Raw genomic sequence first — 19895 nt, 5'->3', positions numbered from 1 at the left:
CCTGTAGACACCAGGTTCCAGAAGGCATGCTGATCTCCTTTTCGAACCACGTCCTGCAGTCCCTCCCACATTCCCTCTTCCCGATCACTTTTGGCAACTTTTGCAATCTTCTTATAAGCCTCTCTCCATTGTTTCATTGAACCCCTGTCTTGCAGTTTAATAGCAGGCGTAAGGGCTGACCTTGCATTATTACAGGTTTGGTTATACCAGGTCTGGGGGCTACTCCTCCTAATGACCCTATTTGTTTCCACGTAAAAGTTCTTTTTTAGTCCCTCATTCAAATTATTATTGAGGGAACTATTTTTTCCAGGTTTTTCCCTTGGCCCAGTGCAGTCAAGTAGGAGAAGTACCTCTATGCATTTCCCGCACTAAGTTGTATACTTACCTGACCAATTCTTGGGAAAGAGCCATAGTGGACCACTTTACTCTATGCTTATTGTTAGTTGCTCGCAAACTTTGGTCAAAAGGTTCACTACACTATTTATCTTACAGCAGACAGGGAGGTCAACAACAAGAACCAGTGCCTTATGATCACTGTCCTGCCTGGATATACAACCATACCAAATACGAGTGTCCAGGACCTTACATCTCTCAATATGTAATCAAAAAGACTGGTACATGAGATGTGATTACATTTAGGCTGCCCTTCCATATCGGAAGCTGTTCCACCATTCCAAGCAAGCCCTGATCCAATGTCAATGCAGTAATTTGTTTTGCTTGAAGGGACCGTTTTTTGATCAGGGGAATTACTGGTTTAGGGGTGCGCCAAGCACTATCTTCCTCCTGGGTCAGCAAATTGACAATTGAAGTCCCCAACCCTCAAATGACATCACTTCCAAAGGAGCGGTTGTCATGAGTGAGTTCAGTAGCTCTATCACTGGAGAGTCGCTGTTATTCCCTTCTCGCCTCAGATACACATTATAGATGAGAGCAAATGAGGCACAAAAAATGTCGGAGGAGGATATTGTTATTTCCTGTACCCTACAGGTTAGCACTGTACTGGCCCAAGTGATTAATCGCCCTAAGGGTCTGCCCTTACCTCTAGTTGTTGCTTCTCTACTAAACTTGAAATAACGTGCACGGTGGGAAACAATTGCACTCAGAAAAGAGAGAAGAGGCAGCGCAAATAGGTTTGTGAACTCCATTTAATAGCACATTAGGATTGCTACTGTATTAGTTATTTATGTTCTGTAAAATGCAGTTTGTGAATCAGGCTGATTGAGAGAAGTATAAACTTTCAAGTTTAGTTTAGTTTAGAAAACTTTATTCGGATATCCAAGTATCCACAAACGTACAATGCATAAAAACAGAAAACAATACATTAAGAACACCATAATAAGAATAAAAGGATCACCATGATACATTTCTAAAAAGCCAGAATTATGGATCAAACATCGTCTATCTTGCTCGAACGGCTATGAGAGAGCGCAATTTGAATGAAACATATGTCTGTACCATATTTACAAGCATATCGCATAAACGTAGAAGTTGTAACATGAAGTAGCACTTGTAGCGTATAAGTTAGCCGATGTAACTTAGGTAATAGGAAATGTATTTGTATTCACTTTAGAATATGCCTTAGAAAGACCGTATATGTAGTGGTCTAATATAGAAATGTATAGAAATGCTTAAGAACGTTAGAACGTGCTAAATTGAATATATGTATGCAATCATTAGACGGAGAAAGAAGACGAAATATGAAAGCGAAGAAATGTGTAGACTATATAGCACTGTGTAGAAACGAGAATATAAACGTTGTATTTTATGTAACATGGATTCAAGTATAATCAATGGTTTGCTAATTCGATTATATATATATATGTGTGTTAAAGGTTATACTGTGTAGAAGAAGTTGTAGGAATGTTAGAAAGTGTGGTCATGTGTGATTTTAACCTAACTGACCAAGGGTTCGCAAGAGTGTAGTCCGCTGTATGTAATTTAGTGGGCTCACAGGAACAGGGGATAGCCTTGATCTGTACGTGCGAGACAAGAGTCAAAGGTCTTGCTAGATTTAAGGTGACAATGCTGGACGAAGTTTATGGCCTAAGTGAGATAAGAGACGCTTGGAATTTGGGTCTTGTTTAGAAATGACCGTTCACAGGACCAAACGAGGTTACGAACACAATCGTAAAGAATGGAGTTCTGTTGAGGTGATAGACTTTGCTCTGAAAGTGTCAACTGGAATGTCAATGAAGTCACCAGCAAGAAGACGAAGATGGTGCCTAAGAAGCAAGGTCAACTTAACGGACGACGCGAAGAGATGAAGCAATGGAAAAACCCAAGAATGAGAGCATGTGTAAATGTATACGTGGTGGGCGTCAAGGGGCGTTCCACCCATACTGTGATTGTGTATTTAGGGACAGTACCCCGGGGAGAAGTTAGCGCAGATGGCCTGAGGAGTCAGGGAGAGAGAACAGAGCGCAAGAGAGCAGTAGGCCGAGGACCCTTAGAGAGCGGATGGGTAGGCAGAGAGGATACTGTTTCTCGACATAAGTTACCATTAGAGGCTAAGAGAGTTTGAACTTCTTTGGAAGTCAAACTGCTGACACCTTTTTTAGGTAAGGAACTTGCGAAGTAGGGATGTCACCCAGTATAGAGTAGGGACAGAATTAACTTGTTTATTCTCTTTTTGTAGATGACGCAACGGATCCACTTTGTGTCTATGCTTTTTAATCTATTGATTCTGGAATTGATCTTAATTGTATTCTTTTGTAGACTTAGATTCTTTAGGGAATTTATGTTCCTTTTAGTTCCTGTATACTTGTTGAATCTTATCCTGAGAGGATTGTATATGCAAATAATTCTGATTTTATATTAAATTTTTAAAACTTTATCAGTCGTAAGTGGTTCTTCAGAGTTGCGTCAGACTATGGGGTTGATTTAACCTATGTGGGGTTTGTCTTTTACTCAATGACAGAAAATAATCGATCCAAAAGGAAGAATGAGATAGGTATCTAGGTAATCAGAAAAGGTATCAAAATCTCATTCCCCGCAGTTGGTAGCAGAGAAAGATGGTTTTCTTCTTGAGGAAGACAACCTAGGTCAGGCTTAGATTACCCCAAGGTCCCTAGTCATCGACGACCAGAAGAAGAATCCCTGCCGAAGAAGGTGCTGACGGTACGAGAGAAAAGCAGCAGAGTCGGTCGAGAGTGAGTATAAGGGTCATGCGTTGCCAGATTGCAGTGTTTTGTGTTGTACTTGTGTTGTAATGTCAAGCGGAGTTGAATGCCTGTAGTGTGATTGAGGGAAGGTTGTGAGCGCGCGCAACCGGATAAAATCTTAAGATCCAAGGAAGGGCTTAAGTGGTTCGGGTGTATCGAACACCCAGAGTAATTGTCTACCATTGTAAAGGGGGTCATGAGGTACCATTGATCGCCCGTAGGACCGATGATAGGGGGAGTGACAGAGTGAGTGTATGAGTAACGGACGCTGGTCGGACGTTTACTGTGTGTAAGTAACCTATCAGTTAAGGCGAGCGTCTGAACGTGAGAGGAAAGACGTCTCGTCAGTTGAGGTGACAATTACAGTTAGACTGTGGACGTACAGTCAAGAAAAGTGATCGCTTGGACGGAAGTAGTCATTTTTCGGCGTATGAATGAAAACGCATGCAAGACCGTGAGACGAGCTGAGAAAGGAGGGGAACTGCTGCAGAGGGGACGAGTGACGTCAGCGTAGAGCCGCGCTGAGATTGGTTGGTCAGCGTAGAGTCGCGCTGGAATAGGCTGCTCAGCGAGAGCCGCGCAGGGATTGGTGGTTGTCATCGGGAAGTAAATAAGAGAAATAAGGAAAATCGTAGATTTTGAAAATGAAGTGTTTTAAACGTTTAAGGGCGATCTTTAAGAGAGATAGAGGAAACTTGTATGCAGGGGAAGAAGCTCCACCAGAAGGCACACCAGCTTATTATATGGCTGTGAATGTAGGGTTACACTCCATACTATGGATCTCCGAGTGGAGTAAGCTAACAGAAGGAAATGAGGAACTGACGTTCCCGAGATACGGGACGTTTAGGATAGAAGTATTGAACCAACTGAAAGCGATAATGCTCGCAACGAGACCTCTACCGAGGCCAACACAGTTGGAAGCCCTTAGTGCATGGTTTAGAACGGCACACGAAAAGAGCTTGAATAGGCGCCAAGAAAGAGTGAGACGATCGGTAAAAGCAGTGCAGGATGCTAAATGGGATGACGAAGCTAAAAAGTGGAGGGTGCAGAAGATAGAAGCAGACAAACTGTTCACAATGCTAGAGACTACGGGAGAAAAGAAACCTCTAGAAGAAGATGAGGATAGCGAGCCGGATGAGGATCTGATATAGAGGCTATTATTAGATAGACCACCACCGTACAACAGAGAAGCCGAAAGTCCCGAACTACAGCAAGGGGATGGGGCTAGGTGGGGGGAATATAAACCGCTCCCCACATCAGAGTGGGATCCCAAGAAAGGTGAGGAAGTACCTCAATCTAGTCCCGTACAGAGAGTAGTAGGAAGATTTGTGGTCCAGAAGGTGCCAGAAACGCAGCATGCAAGGTCGTATCAATTGCCGGATGCTCTACAAGTACCTGTTACCATAGGTCCTATAGTGTCAATCTACAACCCGGAGGGAGTCCAGCAGGAGGAACAGGCACGATGGGACAGGGAAAGGGCAGAGATGGAAAGTAGGAATAATACGATCAATTCCCAAAGGCAGTTGCTAGGACCAAAGAGTCGGAGTACCCCATTGGATTCAGCAACGGGTCCCTGGATAGAACCGGGGGGTCAGAGAGGACAGATGGATCTGAGGGGACCGAAACCGAAAACCTTTAAGGAATTAAGAGAGTATTTGAAAGAATGGGATGCTGCCGAAGAGACTCAGAATAAAAGATTAGAAACAGAAGCAGAATGGAGAGATCAGGATAACAGGATCCTCTCTCACTGCGGAGCTGGCGAAAGCAGCCCGGAGTGGGAGGGAGGGAGTCAAGGAAGCAAGGGAGATACTTGCCATACCATCGGTGGCACTAGACAAATGTGTGAGGACAAGAGTGCAGGGTGTGGGGGAGTGCCTCACCTCATCCTTAGTGAGGGAGAACAAAAGACGCAGGAGTACCGAGATAGTTTCAGGTGCACTCACCATGCCCCGGGAGAAAACGTGCGACATTGGAGTCACGAGAATATAGAGAGTCGCGAAAGGTCTCGCCATACATCCAGTGATCACGGACGGGATCGCGGGAACATGGAGGATCGTGAAGGACCTTATCGTTTATTGAGTGACACCAGACAGCAAGGGAGTTGCAGTGATATAGAACAGAATGGAGGATCCTATCTTGCATCTAGAGAGACCGAGCCGAAAAGACAGAACGCAGTAATGGGGGATAGAACTTTGTTCCACCATACCCCAAGGGAGGATGGGAGAGCTTGGGATCTAGAGAGGTGGGAACAAAGAGAAGCAAGAAGGACGCCTCATAACTCACCTGTACCGAGACGTAGGGCTCGTAGTGGGGGTGAGAGGGATGTATACGAACCACCTAGGAGTGAGGTACTGAAAGCTGAGATAAAAGCAAAACGGCTCGATGTAATGAGTTTAAAATCAGACTTGGATGAAATCATAGACGGCACATTGCCAATGGAAAGGATAGAGCTGTATGATCATGATGAAATACTGTTTATGTCTAAGGATGTTACCCGGAAAGCGAGGTCAGTTCATGAAAAATTAACTGAGTTGGCAGACAGGTACATGATAGACTTATCACGAACTAAAGCTTTACAGGGTAACCATAGGCTAAATTGCACGGATCAAGATCTAGATGAGCGTAGGACGATTGGGCTGAAAGTACACATAAAGGAACTGATCCTGAGTATCAGAGTATGGAGGGATTTGGATAAATGGGAGGAAAGATGGTCTAAGAGGGGATCCGTCAGAAGGAGTACACTTGCGAGGTCCCAGGATGGAGAGATAATGCGAATGGAAGCTTTCCCTTTGCGAGAAATCGCGAACGGAAGCTACGTGCATGTACCCTGGAGTAGGGGGGATTTAGCGGCATTTACCAATTCCTTTCCAAAGCTCAGGGAGAACCCCGTCGAGTGGTATAAGCAGGTAGAGAGGTTTGTGAAGATCTCTAAGGTACTGTGGATCGATTTGAACACTCTGTTTGATATCGTAGTACCCGGAGATTTGTGGACGGCATGCAAACTTAGTGTCGAATGGCCCATTTGTGAACCCGCGAGGGATGCCCAGACGAATGGTCCATCAGAGAGAGTCATGGAAAAGTACGAGAGGGTAATTGCATGGTTAAAAGAGAAGGTGCCGGTGCAGGACATAGACTGGGTTAAGATAGATCGAACAACTCAGGAGCCTAAAGAGACCGTTCACGAGTTCTATGAGAGATTGCTGAAAGCATTCAAACAGTACAGTGGGTTGGATGTGATGGACCCCAAAGACATAGGACAGTTTGTGTCGAAGTTTGTCCTAGGATTGAGGCCAGACATAAGCTTAATGATTCAACAGCATTTGATCTGTTGGCAAAACAAACCTTTAGATGAGATTCTGAGGTATGCGAGGTACTGTAGCGATGAAATAGATTCAAAAGCAAAGAAACTTAAGGAAAAGCTGATGTTGGTACAGATGCAATCAGCTGGAAAGGGTGGACAGCGACAACAGGGAACAGGAACACTAGGAAAGAAACAGAATAATCAAAGCAGAGATGAGGAAGAAAGACCGAGACCGAGGGTAGATATCGCGACACTGAAAAAGACAACGAGGTGCCATCAGTGTAACGAGGTAGGACACTGGAGACGCGAGTGTCCCTATAATGTCGAGACGGGGGAATTAGAACAGGAGGAGGATGAGGTTCAAACCAGCATGGTAAAGGGAACAGCAGTCCCGAAGGGAAAGTTTATCAAAGGGGGGACTCAGACTCCTCGAGCCCCGTTCCCTCAACCGCCTCGCATTGCAAATGGAGGGAAAACCTATAGACAACTGCCACTGTTCGTAGGAGGAGAAGAATGCTACTACGTTGATCCTCTTACAGGGCAACGAGTGAATAGGGAAGAAGACTGTACTCTAGGAGCAGCCCTGGAGATAGACCAGAGAGGACCATATGTAGAGGCTGAGGTGGCTGGATGTCCTACGACCTTTTTGGTAGACACGGGGGCCACTCGATCCACTTTGAGATCGGCGGTAGTCCCAGGTTTGCCAATGTCGGGAGAAACGATTCAGGTGGTAGGAGTCGCAAACAGGAGAATGACGAATCCTCTGACTGAACCAGTGTCAGTGAAGATAGGGAACTACAGTGATGAACATCAGTTTGTGATCTGTGATTCTAGCCCTGTGTGTCTACTAGGAAGAGATCTGTTGTGTAAACTAAATTGCACAATATATTGCACACCAGAAGGAGTAGAAGTGCAGACTAACGATGATGATGCCGATTTTAAGGTTGTAAACTCGCAGGGATGCGTGGAACTATATCCTACCCTAACGGTGGAGGAGCTTCCACAGGACTTGAAGGAGACAGTGTCAGCTGAGGTGTGGGATTTTACTGGAGAGGAAATAGGACTGATTAAAGGGGTAGAACCGGTAAAGATCATGGTAAAACCCAATGCTGAGTATCCAAGAACACCACAATATAAGTTGACACCGGAGACAATTGCAGGAATAAAGCCTGTGATCTAATCCATGATTAAACAGGGAATACTGAAGGAGATCGTGGGAAGTCCATGTAACTCCCCGATTATGGGTTTGCAGAAGCCTAGTGGGAAATACAGAATAGTGCAGGATCTTCGAAAGATTAATAATATCGTTGTTTCATGTTGTCCAGTGGTACCGAATCCATCAGTGATATTGTTTCAGATACCGTTCCAAGCTGAATGGTTCACAGTGATAGACTTGTGCCAGGCTTTCTTTTCGATTCCTTTAGATGAGGAGAGCCAGTATTTGTTCGCTTTTAAGCTGGAAAATCGCGTTTTTACATGGTGTCGTATTCCCCAGGGGTATACAGAAAGCCCATCGATTTTTAACCAGCTGCTGAAGAAAAATCTTGAAAGTCTAGTACTGCCCAAGAACTCGGTTCTAGTCCAGTACATAGACGACCTCCTAGTGGCGTCAGAAACTGAGGAAGCTTACAAAGTAGACACCATCACCTTACTAAATCACTTGGCCGAGAACGGACACAAGGTGTCTCCAAGTAAATTGCAGTATTGTCTCACCGAAGTGCAATACTTGGGCCACAGGATTGAAAAGGGAAAACGGAAGGTGTCTCCAGACAGAATAGAGGCGATCATGAAAATGAACGCGCCTAAAACACAGAGAGAAGTCAGGATGTTTCTAGGCATGGTCGGTTATTGTCGGCAGTGGATAGCCAACTTTTCACTGAAGGCAAAACCTTTACTACAACTGACGCACAAGAGAGTGAGTGATCCGGTACCATGGGACAAAGATTGTTTGATGGCATTTTTGCAGCTGAGGGAGGACTTGTGTCGTGCCCCGGCTTTGGGAATGCCTGATTACGAAAAACCATTCTTGCTTTACTGCTGCGAGAGGGAAGGTTGTGCTTTAGCAGTTTTGGCCCAGATACACGGAAATGCGCGTAGGCCAGTTGTGTATTTTTTGGCTACATTAGATCCAGTAGCCGCAGCGTTGTCCGGATGTCTCAAATCCGTTGCTGCAACGGGTGTCAGCATTGAAAGATGTGAAAATGTGGTAATGGGACATCAGTTAGTGGTGTACGTACCGCATTCTGTGGAATTGTTAATGACCAGGACTAAGACTCAGCATCTGACGAATAGCAGGCTCACACGCTACGAGCAAGTCATATTGGCTGCTGAGAATGTGACCCTAAAGAGATGCTCTGTCTTGAATCCTGCTACTTTGATGCCACTTCCAAATGATATTGATGATGAAATTTGTACAGATAATGACTGCCTTGATGTGACTGAACTATGCACCAAACCGAGACCAGATATCGTAGATGAACCATTGACTGACCCCGATGAAATATTCTTTGTTGATGGTTCATGCGTAAGAGACGATATCGGTCAGCTGAGAGCAGCATATGCAGTTTGTACAATTACCAGAGTTGTGGAAGCCGCCTGCCTGGAAGGAGTACATTCCGCTCAGGTAGCTGAAATCATTGCTTTGACCCGTGCCTGTTTGGCAGGTAACAAAATTCGAGTCACCATATACACCGATAGCCAGTATGGTTTCGGGGTAGTTCACGACTACGGGCAGTTATGGTCTCAAAGAGGTTACATGACCTCCTCGGGTTCTCCTATTAGGAATGGAGAATTCGTGAGATTATTGTTAGAGGCATTACAAGGTCCGACAGCCATAGCGGTTGTCAAATGCTCCGCGCACACAAAGAATACAGACTTTGTGTCGCAGGGTAACCGATACGCGGACGAAGTTGCACGTTATTGTGCAGAACAGGGGTATTCTCACACCAATGTAGAAGTGGGGGGAATACAGGAAAGAACTGAGTTGACTATGTTGTTAGACACTGTAGATACGTGGGACGAATTAAAGTGTGTTCAGGAAAATGCTCCAGATGATGAGAAAAAAGCATGGGAGACAGCTGGATGTATCAAAAGTGAAATGAATTTTTGGATTTCTGCAGATGGGAGAGCAGTTTTACCAAACGAACTTGTTAGTCCAATGGCAAGGAGATTGCATGGACCAGCACACATAGGTAGAGATGCTATGGTGAGAGTATTCAGACAGACGTGGTATAACCCGAAGTTTAGAGTAGCGGCAGAAGCAGTATGTCAGCGTTGTGCGATCTGTCAGCAACTAAACGTAGGAAAGAGAACACCAGTTACTTTGAGTCACATAGGGAGGTCTGGGGGGCCTTTCAATAGAATGCAGCTGGATTTCATTGAAATGCCCAAGTGCAATCGACTCAGATATGTCTTAGTGATTGTCTGTATATTTTCCAGATGGGTTGAAGCTTACCCGACACGTAGGTGCGATACACTTACAGTAGCAAAATTGTTGCTTAGAGAGTTGATACCGAGGTTTGGGGTGCCATCCTCTTTGGAATCGGACAGAGGAACTCATTTCAACAGCGAAATAGTGAAGATGCTATGTTCAACCTTAAGCATCGACCAGAAGCTCCACTGTAGTTATCGACCAGAAGCTTCGGGGATTGTAGAGCAAATCAACAGCACAATTAAATCCAGACTTGCCAAAGTTTGTTCATCGACATCTCTGAGTTGGCCTGATGCACTTCCATTGGTTCTTATGAGCATACGTAGCACACCAGATAGAAGAACAGGTCTCTCTCCACACGAGGTGCTAATGGGAAGAGCTATGAGATTGCCATCGGTTCCGACTGCAGCATTGTTGAACATCACAGACGATTTGATCTTGGACTACTGCAAGGGACTATCTGATGCCATTCATTCTGTGTCCCTCCAGGTCCAGGCTGCAGAGGTTCCATCAGCACAAGACTTGTGCCATGACCTGTGTCCAGGGGACTGGGTCCTGGTGAAGAAGCATGTCAGGAAGAACTGTCTAGACGCACGTTGGTGAGGACCGTTCCAAGTCATACTAGTTACGAACACTGCAGTAAAGTGTGGAGGCTTGCCCAACTGGATACACGCCTCACACACCCGAAGAGTTCCTGCACCTCTGGAAGAAACAGCTCCTCTCTCGGATGAGAATCCAGCGGAAAGCGGAGAAGCCACAGAGAGGGAAAGCCAAGCTGTAGAGGTGATCGAAGAGACTGAGCCTGTGTCGGAACAGGCTGACGACGGTCAGGACACCAGTGAGACCGAAGTCGCCTCAGAAGAGGAAAGTAGCTGGGAGTTCGAGTCAGATACCGAACAAGCTGTAAGTGATCAAGAGACGATTCCAAGAACAAGGAGCAGGAGGACAAGGAATGGAGAAGCCAGTTGGCCGGAAAGAAGGAGAAGGCCAAGCTTGAGAGCCAATCCAGAGAGCACCCTTGTCCCGATCTCTGAAGATTCAGATCCAGACGAAGAAGCTACGGATTCAGGCTCTGAGAGTCCGAGAAGATCAAGAAGGGTACGTGTGCCCTGCAGAAGGTACGCCACCCCTGAATGGACTTATCTAGCAGATGTCTTGGGGACAGAGATCTGGGAGAGTGAGAGAAGTGCAAGTGATCAATCTCGATCCATTTGTGGCAGTGGAGATATGGATGTTGACGCCTGGAATCGAGACTGAGGGGTTACTGACTTTCACACTTCCCATTCCCCTTTACCTAAGTCGGATCAAAGACCTAGTACTGAATCGATTAGAGTTTCCGACTTTTGGTCATCAAATACCAGCACAAGAAGAAAAAGTCATTCGTTTAGAATTATTGGAACATGTTATTAGAGCTGCAGGTACGAGAATCATTGTAGATGCATAAAGACTTTTGTGTTTAAGCTATAAAGAAGAAGATAACCTAGCGCCGAGTGGAAAGAAGAATAAAATTAGGGATTACATTTAGAGGACGGAGAAGGGTTAGGGTTGTCTATTGTTGAAGATAAAAGGACATTGTTGTGAAAAGAGACTTTGTTGCTTAAGAGCGCTTCACAGACTGAGAAGGCGAATAAAGAAAGACAAAGACTTGAAAAGAAAACTTTTCTTCGAAAAGGAAAGAGCTACGCTGGTTTGATAACATGGAGAATGGCAACCCAAACCGAAAAGCCAAATGCATAGTAGGTACACTAATAGCAGTAGTAATTTTTCTCATTATTACAGTAGTTACCACATCGTACATGGTAGGACATGCACGTGAAAAGGAGACAACAGATGTAAAGCCCGTAACGACTTTGAAACCTGCTCTTGTTGGGAAGAAGGAGGAGAGCAATGTCATCCGTGAAAAGGCGTTACTGGCAGATGAAGCTCGTAGGTTACACGTAGACGAGTCGCAGGGAAATTTTAGATCAAATGCATATGCCAAGCTATTGTATGAGTATATTGATGCCATGGAGGCCAAGGATTGTTATGTGTGCATGCAATTGCCGGCTTCCGTAGATGAAGGCATCAGATATCATCATCTCCCACTGACTTATGGGATAACATGTAGTTTATTGCTCAGTATATTTTATGGTAGAGAAGGGTTCGAGTACTACTTTTCAAATTATGATTCGGTACTGCCTGAAGTCCCGAATTATAAACAAATGAATAAGTGGGACTATTATAAAAAGGAAGACAGATTAACAAAATTCTTTCTTCCTTGGGATACATTAGATACTTCATATGCACGCAGAAATAATCTGACTTGCAAAGTGTCAGAGGTAGAGAAAAAGTTCATAGGACAAGTAGATGACCGGTACAGAAGGCAGAAGATTCTAAAAATGTCAGGACAGTGGAAAACAGATTGGACCGAAGAAGAAAAAGCACACAAGAAGAAGGGTAGCAATGGTCCAATAGCTTTGGATAGAACGCAGAAAGGAAAGTTATGTTTAACTCGAAGCAAGACGTATTATGAGAGTGTATTTGTAGGTGAAGTTAATTGCGAACATGCTTTTCGATTAGAGTACTATACGAAAGATTTTATGAAAGGGATGCAAGCGATTCCTAATGTATATTTTGTATGTGGAAGAAATGCCTATGTAAAACTGCCTGACAATTGGTATGGTTCGTGTTACTTGGCAATTGTCTTCCCCAAAATATATCATGCAAAGGATTTAGCGATCATAGAAGGAAAGGCTTCGACAAGAGCGAAAAGGGAAATAGGAGATGCTGAAGTAGTTGGAGACATATTTGGAGCAATGTTTCCTATGTTAGGTTTAATACTTAACGATGTTAAGATCAGGAGACTAGCTACGGTTGTAGATAGATTGTCTGCAAGTACTGCAAGGTCATTGATGCTAGTAGAAGGAGAGATGCAGTCGATTAGGGCAATGGTTCTTCAGAACCGTCTTGCTTTAGATGTTCTGCTAGCAAAAGAGGGCGGAGTCTGCAAGGCTTTGAAGGTCCAAGAATGTTGTACTTACATTCCAGACAATTCAAAACCACTTGAGAAAGTCATACGGAACATTACACAGATACATAAAGAAATCGAAGATTTAACAAAAGTAAATGTTTGGGAGAAAGTAGGTCATGGAATGGGAAAAGTTGGAAATTGGTTTGCCAATCTTGGTAAAAGTGTTGTGTGGTACATATTGAAACCTGTTTTGATAATATTGATTTGCATAATTACATTATTGGGTTTAGTGAAACTGTACAAATGGTATAGGTCGAACCGGTTACAAAGGTCCATGAGAGAGCAAGAAAGGAGATTAGCTGCTTTACAAGATCAACAGTATAAAAGTTTAAGAGCTCTCGAAACGATAAAAAGAGGGAACCTTGTAACTAGTTCTGTGTAAAGTGTCATTCAAATTGAAATTAGTGATGACCCCAGAGGTCATCAAAGGGGGGAACTGAGAGAGCGCAATTTGAATGAAACATATGTCTGTACCATATTTACAAGCATATCGCATAAACGTAGAAGTTGTAACATGAAGTAGCACTTGTAGCGTATAAGTTAGCCGATGTAACTTAGGTAATAGGAAATGTATTTGTATTCACTTTAGAATATGCCTTAGAAAGACCGTATATGTAGTGGTCTAATATAGAAATGTATAGAAATGCTTAAGAACGTTAGAACGTGCTAAACTGAATATATGTATGCAATCATTAGACGGAGAAAGAAGACGAAATATGAAAGCGAAGAAATGTGTAGACTATATAGCACTGTGTAGAAACGAGAATATAAACGTTGTATTTTATGTAACATGGATTCAAGTATAATCAATGGTTTGCTAATTCGATTATATATATATATGTGTGTTAAAGGTTATACTGTGTAGAAGAAGTTGTAGGAATGTTAGAAAGTGTGGTCATGTGTGATTTTAACCTAACTGACCAAGGGTTCGCAAGAGTGTAGTCCGCTGTATGTAATTTAGTGGGCTCACAGGAACAGGGGATAGCCTTGATCTGTACGTGCGAGACAAGAGTCAAAGGTCTTGCTAGATTTAAGGTGACAATGCTGGACGAAGTTTATGGCCTAAGTGAGATAAGAGACGCTTGGAATTTGGGTCTTGTTTAGAAATGACCGTTCACAGGACCAAACGAGGTTACGAACACAATCGTAAAGAATGGAGTTCTGTTGAGGTGATAGACTTTGCTCTGAAAGTGTCAACTGGAATGTCAATGAAGTCACCAGCAAGAAGACGAAGATGGTGCCTAAGAAGCAAGGTCAACTTAACGGACGACGCGAAGAGATGAAGCAATGGAAAAACCCAAGAATGAGAGCATGTGTAAATGTATACGTGGTGGGCGTCAAGGGGCGTTCCACCCATACTGTGATTGTGTATTTAGGGACAGTACCCCGGGGAGAAGTTAGCGCAGATGGCCTGAGGAGTCAGGGAGAGAGAACAGAGCGCAAGAGAGCAGTAGGCCGAGGACCCTTAGAGAGCGGATGGGTAGGCAGAGAGGATACTGTTTCTCGACATAAGTTACCATTAGAGGCTAAGAGAGTTTGAACTTCTTTGGAAGTCAAACTGCTGACACCTTTTTTAGGTAAGGAACTTGCGAAGTAGGGATGTCACCTAGTATAGAGTAGGGACAGAATTAACTTGTTTATTCTCTTTTTGTAGATGACGCAACGGATCCACTTTGTGTCTATGCTTTTTAATCTGTTGATTCTGGAATTGATCTTAATTGTATTCTTTTGTAGACTTAGATTCTTTAGGGAATTTATGTTCCTTTTAGTTCCTGTATACTTGTTGAATCTTATCCTGAGAGGATTGTATATGCAATTAATTCTGATTTTATATTAAATTTTTAAAACTTTATCAGTCGTAAGTGGTTCTTCAGAGTTGCGTCAGTCTATGGGGTTGATTTAACCTATGTGGGGTTTGTCTTTTACTCAATGACAGAAAATAATCGATCCAAAAGGAAGAATGAGATAGGTATCTAGGTAATCAGAAAAGGTATCAAAATCTCATTCCCCGCAGCTATCCGCAAAAAAGTACTAGTGCGAAAAGTGATTTTAACATCATGCAGAGTTAACATCTTCAGATGAGCAGTTTCCAAATTAATAGGTTTACATTTTTTAAAATACGGAAGTAAAAATCCTTTACTGTATTTCATGTAAAATTTGCAAAAGAATAAAAAATGCAATACGGATTGTCCACTCATCCCATCACACGGACAGGGCAGGGAATCACGTTCATTGTGATGGCCATGGGGGAAACAAAGTGCGGATTTAATAGTGCCAGCCCTAAAGCGAAATGATAGGCCACGCTCCCAGTTACTCATCTGGAGTGTCAAATAGCGGGGCAGGGGTGGAGTCAAAAAGCATAAGACAAGTAAGAGGAGACAGTTTTCTTCAAAGATTCCCTGTGGGATTTTCCCCTGACGTACAATGTGTATAAATAATGTCACAAGTCATTTTTAGGTGGGTGGACATTAACAGAATGGTTATTGAAAATACTCCCTTGATTGATACTACTAAGACTATTATAGACTCCCTACAAGCAGGGAATGTCCATGCACTTATCACAGTTCAAACAATCAGTGATAATATCTTTTGTGAGTAGTGACGTAGGGTTCTTCCAAATGGAAAGCCAGAAGAAAGCAGGGCGTGCGCGAACAAATTCTTCAAAAAAATTAACTCCCAGTTCTTCATGGCAGATATATTTGGGGGTAAAAATAGGAACACAAAGTGTTTTCCTCAGAAACCTGTTCTCCTCATACTGTATGGGTAAAGTTTTGGCAATGCCCCAAACCTCTGCTCCGTAAGTGGCGACCGGGATACATTGTGCTTAATAAATCTTTAAAGTTGCCACTAGAGAACCTTTTATTTTTTGGGGCGCGGTAAGCTGAGGATAGAATTAATGGCCTTTGAGAACCTGCCCCTGCAATAGGCAATGTGTTCTGTCCAGGAGTTGTTCGCAGCAAAGACCATCCCTAAATACGGGAAACTATTAGTGGACCATAGCTTATCGGTGCCCACAGAAATACAGCGTAGCTGTCGTTTGTTAGGGCCGCAGGACATGATAAAAGATTTTTTTAAATTGGTTTTTAAATCAAGGGACTCCATATGGTCAGTAAATGCCTTGATCAGGGTGCGTAAAGCATTCGGAGTGCGGCCCATAATCACTGCGTCATCCGCGTATAATAAAACAGGGAGGGGTTTACCCATTAATTTGGGGACATCATATGTGATTTCAAATAGGGTTTTGTGCAGCCCGTTAATATAAATAATAAAAAGAAGCGGGCCAGAACGCAGCCCTGTCTTACCCCCCTGTGGACTTTAATTGCTTTAGTCACTTCACCCCGCTGGCCGATCCTCACACAAGCATTAAGGTCTTTGTGCAGATAAGCTAAAAAATGCACAAGAGATTCATATAGACCATAATTTAAAAGGGCTGTCTAGAGCTTCAATATATTCACGATATCGAAGGCAGAGGACAGATCCATAAAGGCAAGATAAAGTGCTAATTTACGTGCTATGTTATATTTGCCTAGGATAAGGTTTAGATTAAGGCACTGTTCAATAGTTCCTACTTTATTACGGAAACCCAATTGACAGCGTTCCAATATGCCATTGTCCTCTGCCCAGCTTAAAATCTTGTTATATAAAATCCTACCAAGAATTTTTAAAGTATTATCGATAAGGGATATAGGTCTATAACATCTCGGTTGAGAGTAATCTCCCTTCTTGAAGAAAGGAATGATAATACTTGATGACCAGGTAGGAGAAAGGCGAGCGGATGTGAGGTTATTAAAAACATTTAAAAGAAGTGGGGACCAGATTTCCAAGTTTAATTTAATAATATCAATTGGTAGACCGTCAGGGCCAGGTGCCTTGTTCCCTGCTCTCTGAGTGATGCCGTCTTCTACCTCTGCTGGTTATGTCGACCCTCGGTGGTTTGGAGAAGTACACTGGGTCTAGCCTAGAAGTTGGTGCGGCATAGATGGTAGCAAAGTGATCCACCCATGCTTCGCCTGCAATGGTACAGCTAATCGGGGTCAAAAATTGACTTGAACTGCGTAGGTCTTTGACAGGTCACCCTTTCTTAGATCGGCTGCTCTGGCTAATGCATCCCAGGGTCTTCAATGATGTCATTTTTCCTTTTAATAATTATTGTCTTATACCTTTTTCTTGCTTCTCTCACAGTGATAGGACAAACAAGTTTAAAGGACAATGCCCTAAGTAATTCTCTATTTGCTGCTGAGCACTCAGAGTTAAACCATCTCGGTTCTGATTTAAATTCCCTTTGTGGTATTGATAGTAAAGACTTTGAGGCTGAACAAATCTTAACAAAATCACAAACAGCCTTAGAGTGAGGAGCAGTATCTGACAAGCAAGAGTTAAAGAGGTACAAGTTATCTCTTACTAGGGCACCAAACACTTCCTTTATATTTAAACCCTGCCATCTGAGTCTAAGATTATCAGTTGAGGGTGAGTCTAAGATTATCAGTTGAGAATGATAAGTTCCTGGTGCCACATTCCCTTACTGTAATCAATCGTGATTCCAATCTCATAGTGACCTTGATGGGATTATGGTCCCCCTGGCTCATTGGGATGACAAAACCCTCAATTAGATGGTCAGCAAGGCGAGGTGAAATAAAAAAATAATCTATTGTTGACAAGCACCCCCTTCCTCTAAAAGTAGGCACAAACTGGGCTTTCGGTAAAAATATATCCAGGGCATTTTCCAGGTTGTGGGAGCTCAGAAAAGAACGCATCGCGAGACCCTTTCGATGGGAATCGCCTTGCTCCTTACTCCTGATAAGTGAGGGGGCATTATTGAGCCTAGCATTAAAGTCCCCACCCACTAAAATGCCATCAGCTTTCTCATAGCCTCGCATGTTTTCTAGTTTGGCAATAAATGTAAATAAAGCAATAAAATTCCTATTTGGAGTCGTGTTAAAATCATTATTATAAAAATTGATTAAGAAAAAAGAAACCTTCCTTTTAAAAAATACGGCTTTGAAATGTAAATTATCTGTAGAGATATGCTCAAAACTCCCGCCGGCGGCATCCCAGGCTTGATTTAACAGCTAAGGAATTAAAACAGTGGAACCCATTAAGGTGCAGCTCCTTGGTGGCCCAGTTCTCCTACAACATTACAATATCCTGCTGATTTATTAAACTGAACCACTCTAGATCTTCTGGCCTCGACTCTAGGCCTGCTATGTTCCAGGACAAACCATTAAAATCATTAAGTGCTGCTATCCTGTTAGGTATAAATGGGTCTGCATAGACGGTAAAGGAGGATAGGGAAGGGACATCACTTACATTTTCTGGTGGTTGGGATGGAGAGGGAAAATCGCTTATGTTTCCCGATAGTTGGGCATTATGACTCTGTGGGTGTAGTTGTAAGTCAGGAATGTCCAGGTCGGTATTCACCTGTTACAACGCATTTTTTACTCCGCACTACCACTACAACGCGGGCATTACAACGCATACCGTTACAACGCATTGCGCTGGGGGGCGCTCTAGGATAAGAGGTAAGTTTAATTTACTATCCAACAACTTCCCTAGGGTCCACGGGGACTGGAGTTAGAATAGTAAATTATACTTACCACTATCCAGCACCCCAAAGCGCTATGCGTTGTAGCGGTATGCGTTGTAAATACCGCGTTGTAATGGTACGCGGAGTAAAAGTATGCGTTGTAACGACATACATCCGTCCAGGTCTGACAATGCAGAAAAGAGATTCACTAAGGACAAGGCTATAGGTGCATTGGGGTGGGAATGTGCCAGGGGTTTCTAAAAATAACCCAGAGGGAAGGTGCATATGTCAGTTTGTACGGTAAATGTGTGCTCCCTGGATAATAAGATATTACCAACCAAATGAGGGCTGCGAAAGTTAATGACAACACAATCTCCCGTGATATTTTTTTAAGATTGCCCGACCCACCCCACTATATGCACCATTAAGATATCATGTAGGTTAGAAATATTAAAACCTTTGTATTTCTTGAGCCAGGCCACACACTTATTCCGCAAATCCACCCATGTCTCCTTAACATTACTTTTCAGACAAGGAACACCTGCCAGAATCAAAACATAGGGACAGGAAGCAGGAGGGAGATTCAGAACGTCAGTTCTTGGAAGTTCATTAGGGGTCACCAATCTTGCATTGACTGGAAAGTCCTTGTGCCCAGTAACCTTAGTAAGATGGTTGCCAGATTCGAAAGACTTACGATGCCTGGGTGGAGGCTGCTCAATGCGAGCCTCTGATGTAGAACCAATAGTATCGTCAGAGTGTGAAGCGATAAGGTCCTGAGTTTTGGAGCAAGTATGACGAGGATCAGCCTCCATAGCATGATTAATAGGTAAGGTGGAGGGGCGACCTCTAAGTCTCTCTGTGGCAGACTGACCAAGCAATCCAATTGTTCAAATCTGTCTAGCAAAGAGCTGAGGTTCTTCTCGATTATGGCCTTAGTATAGCTCATCATGGACCTCATACTAGACTCCACGGCATCCATAGAATTATCTGTGTTGGATGTAAATAGAACGTCATCAGTCTGGGTGCCCATGGAGCAGGTGTGCACTGCATGTATGGGAAGAGCCGTGTTTCTTAAGGATTTAGAAACGTTTTTAGGAATGAGTTTTGGGGGAGCAACCCGTTTTCGTTTTGCCGCGGGTTCTAATGATTTGTTTGGGGCCAGAGTTTTGGAAGCTCGCACCCGAGTTGTGATTGTGTGGCCAATGGGTGTCCCGATAGAAGGGGAATCAGTTATCAGCAACGTTGTCGATGGGGGGGGGGGGCGCAACCTCAGGTAAAGACTGCAAATTAGGTGTCAAAGAAAGGCAGTGATGAATAATATCACCCAGGGATGCTCGCCTTTCCGCAGTTAGGAGATCTAAAGACGAACGTCTTTCAGTAAGCTCGATCTTATGGGTGAGTAGACTCTCAGCCCTGACAATAAAGGTAACCAGGGTGCCCACCGCTCCCTTACGCTTTGTCATGGTCAG

The sequence above is a fragment of the Lissotriton vulgaris genome, chromosome 2_1 (genome assembly GCF_964263255.1).
Source record: "Lissotriton vulgaris chromosome 2_1, aLisVul1.2, whole genome shotgun sequence".
In the NCBI taxonomy this organism is placed as follows: Eukaryota; Metazoa; Chordata; class Amphibia; order Caudata; family Salamandridae; genus Lissotriton; species Lissotriton vulgaris.
Note: the sequence above shows the minus strand (reverse complement) of the source record.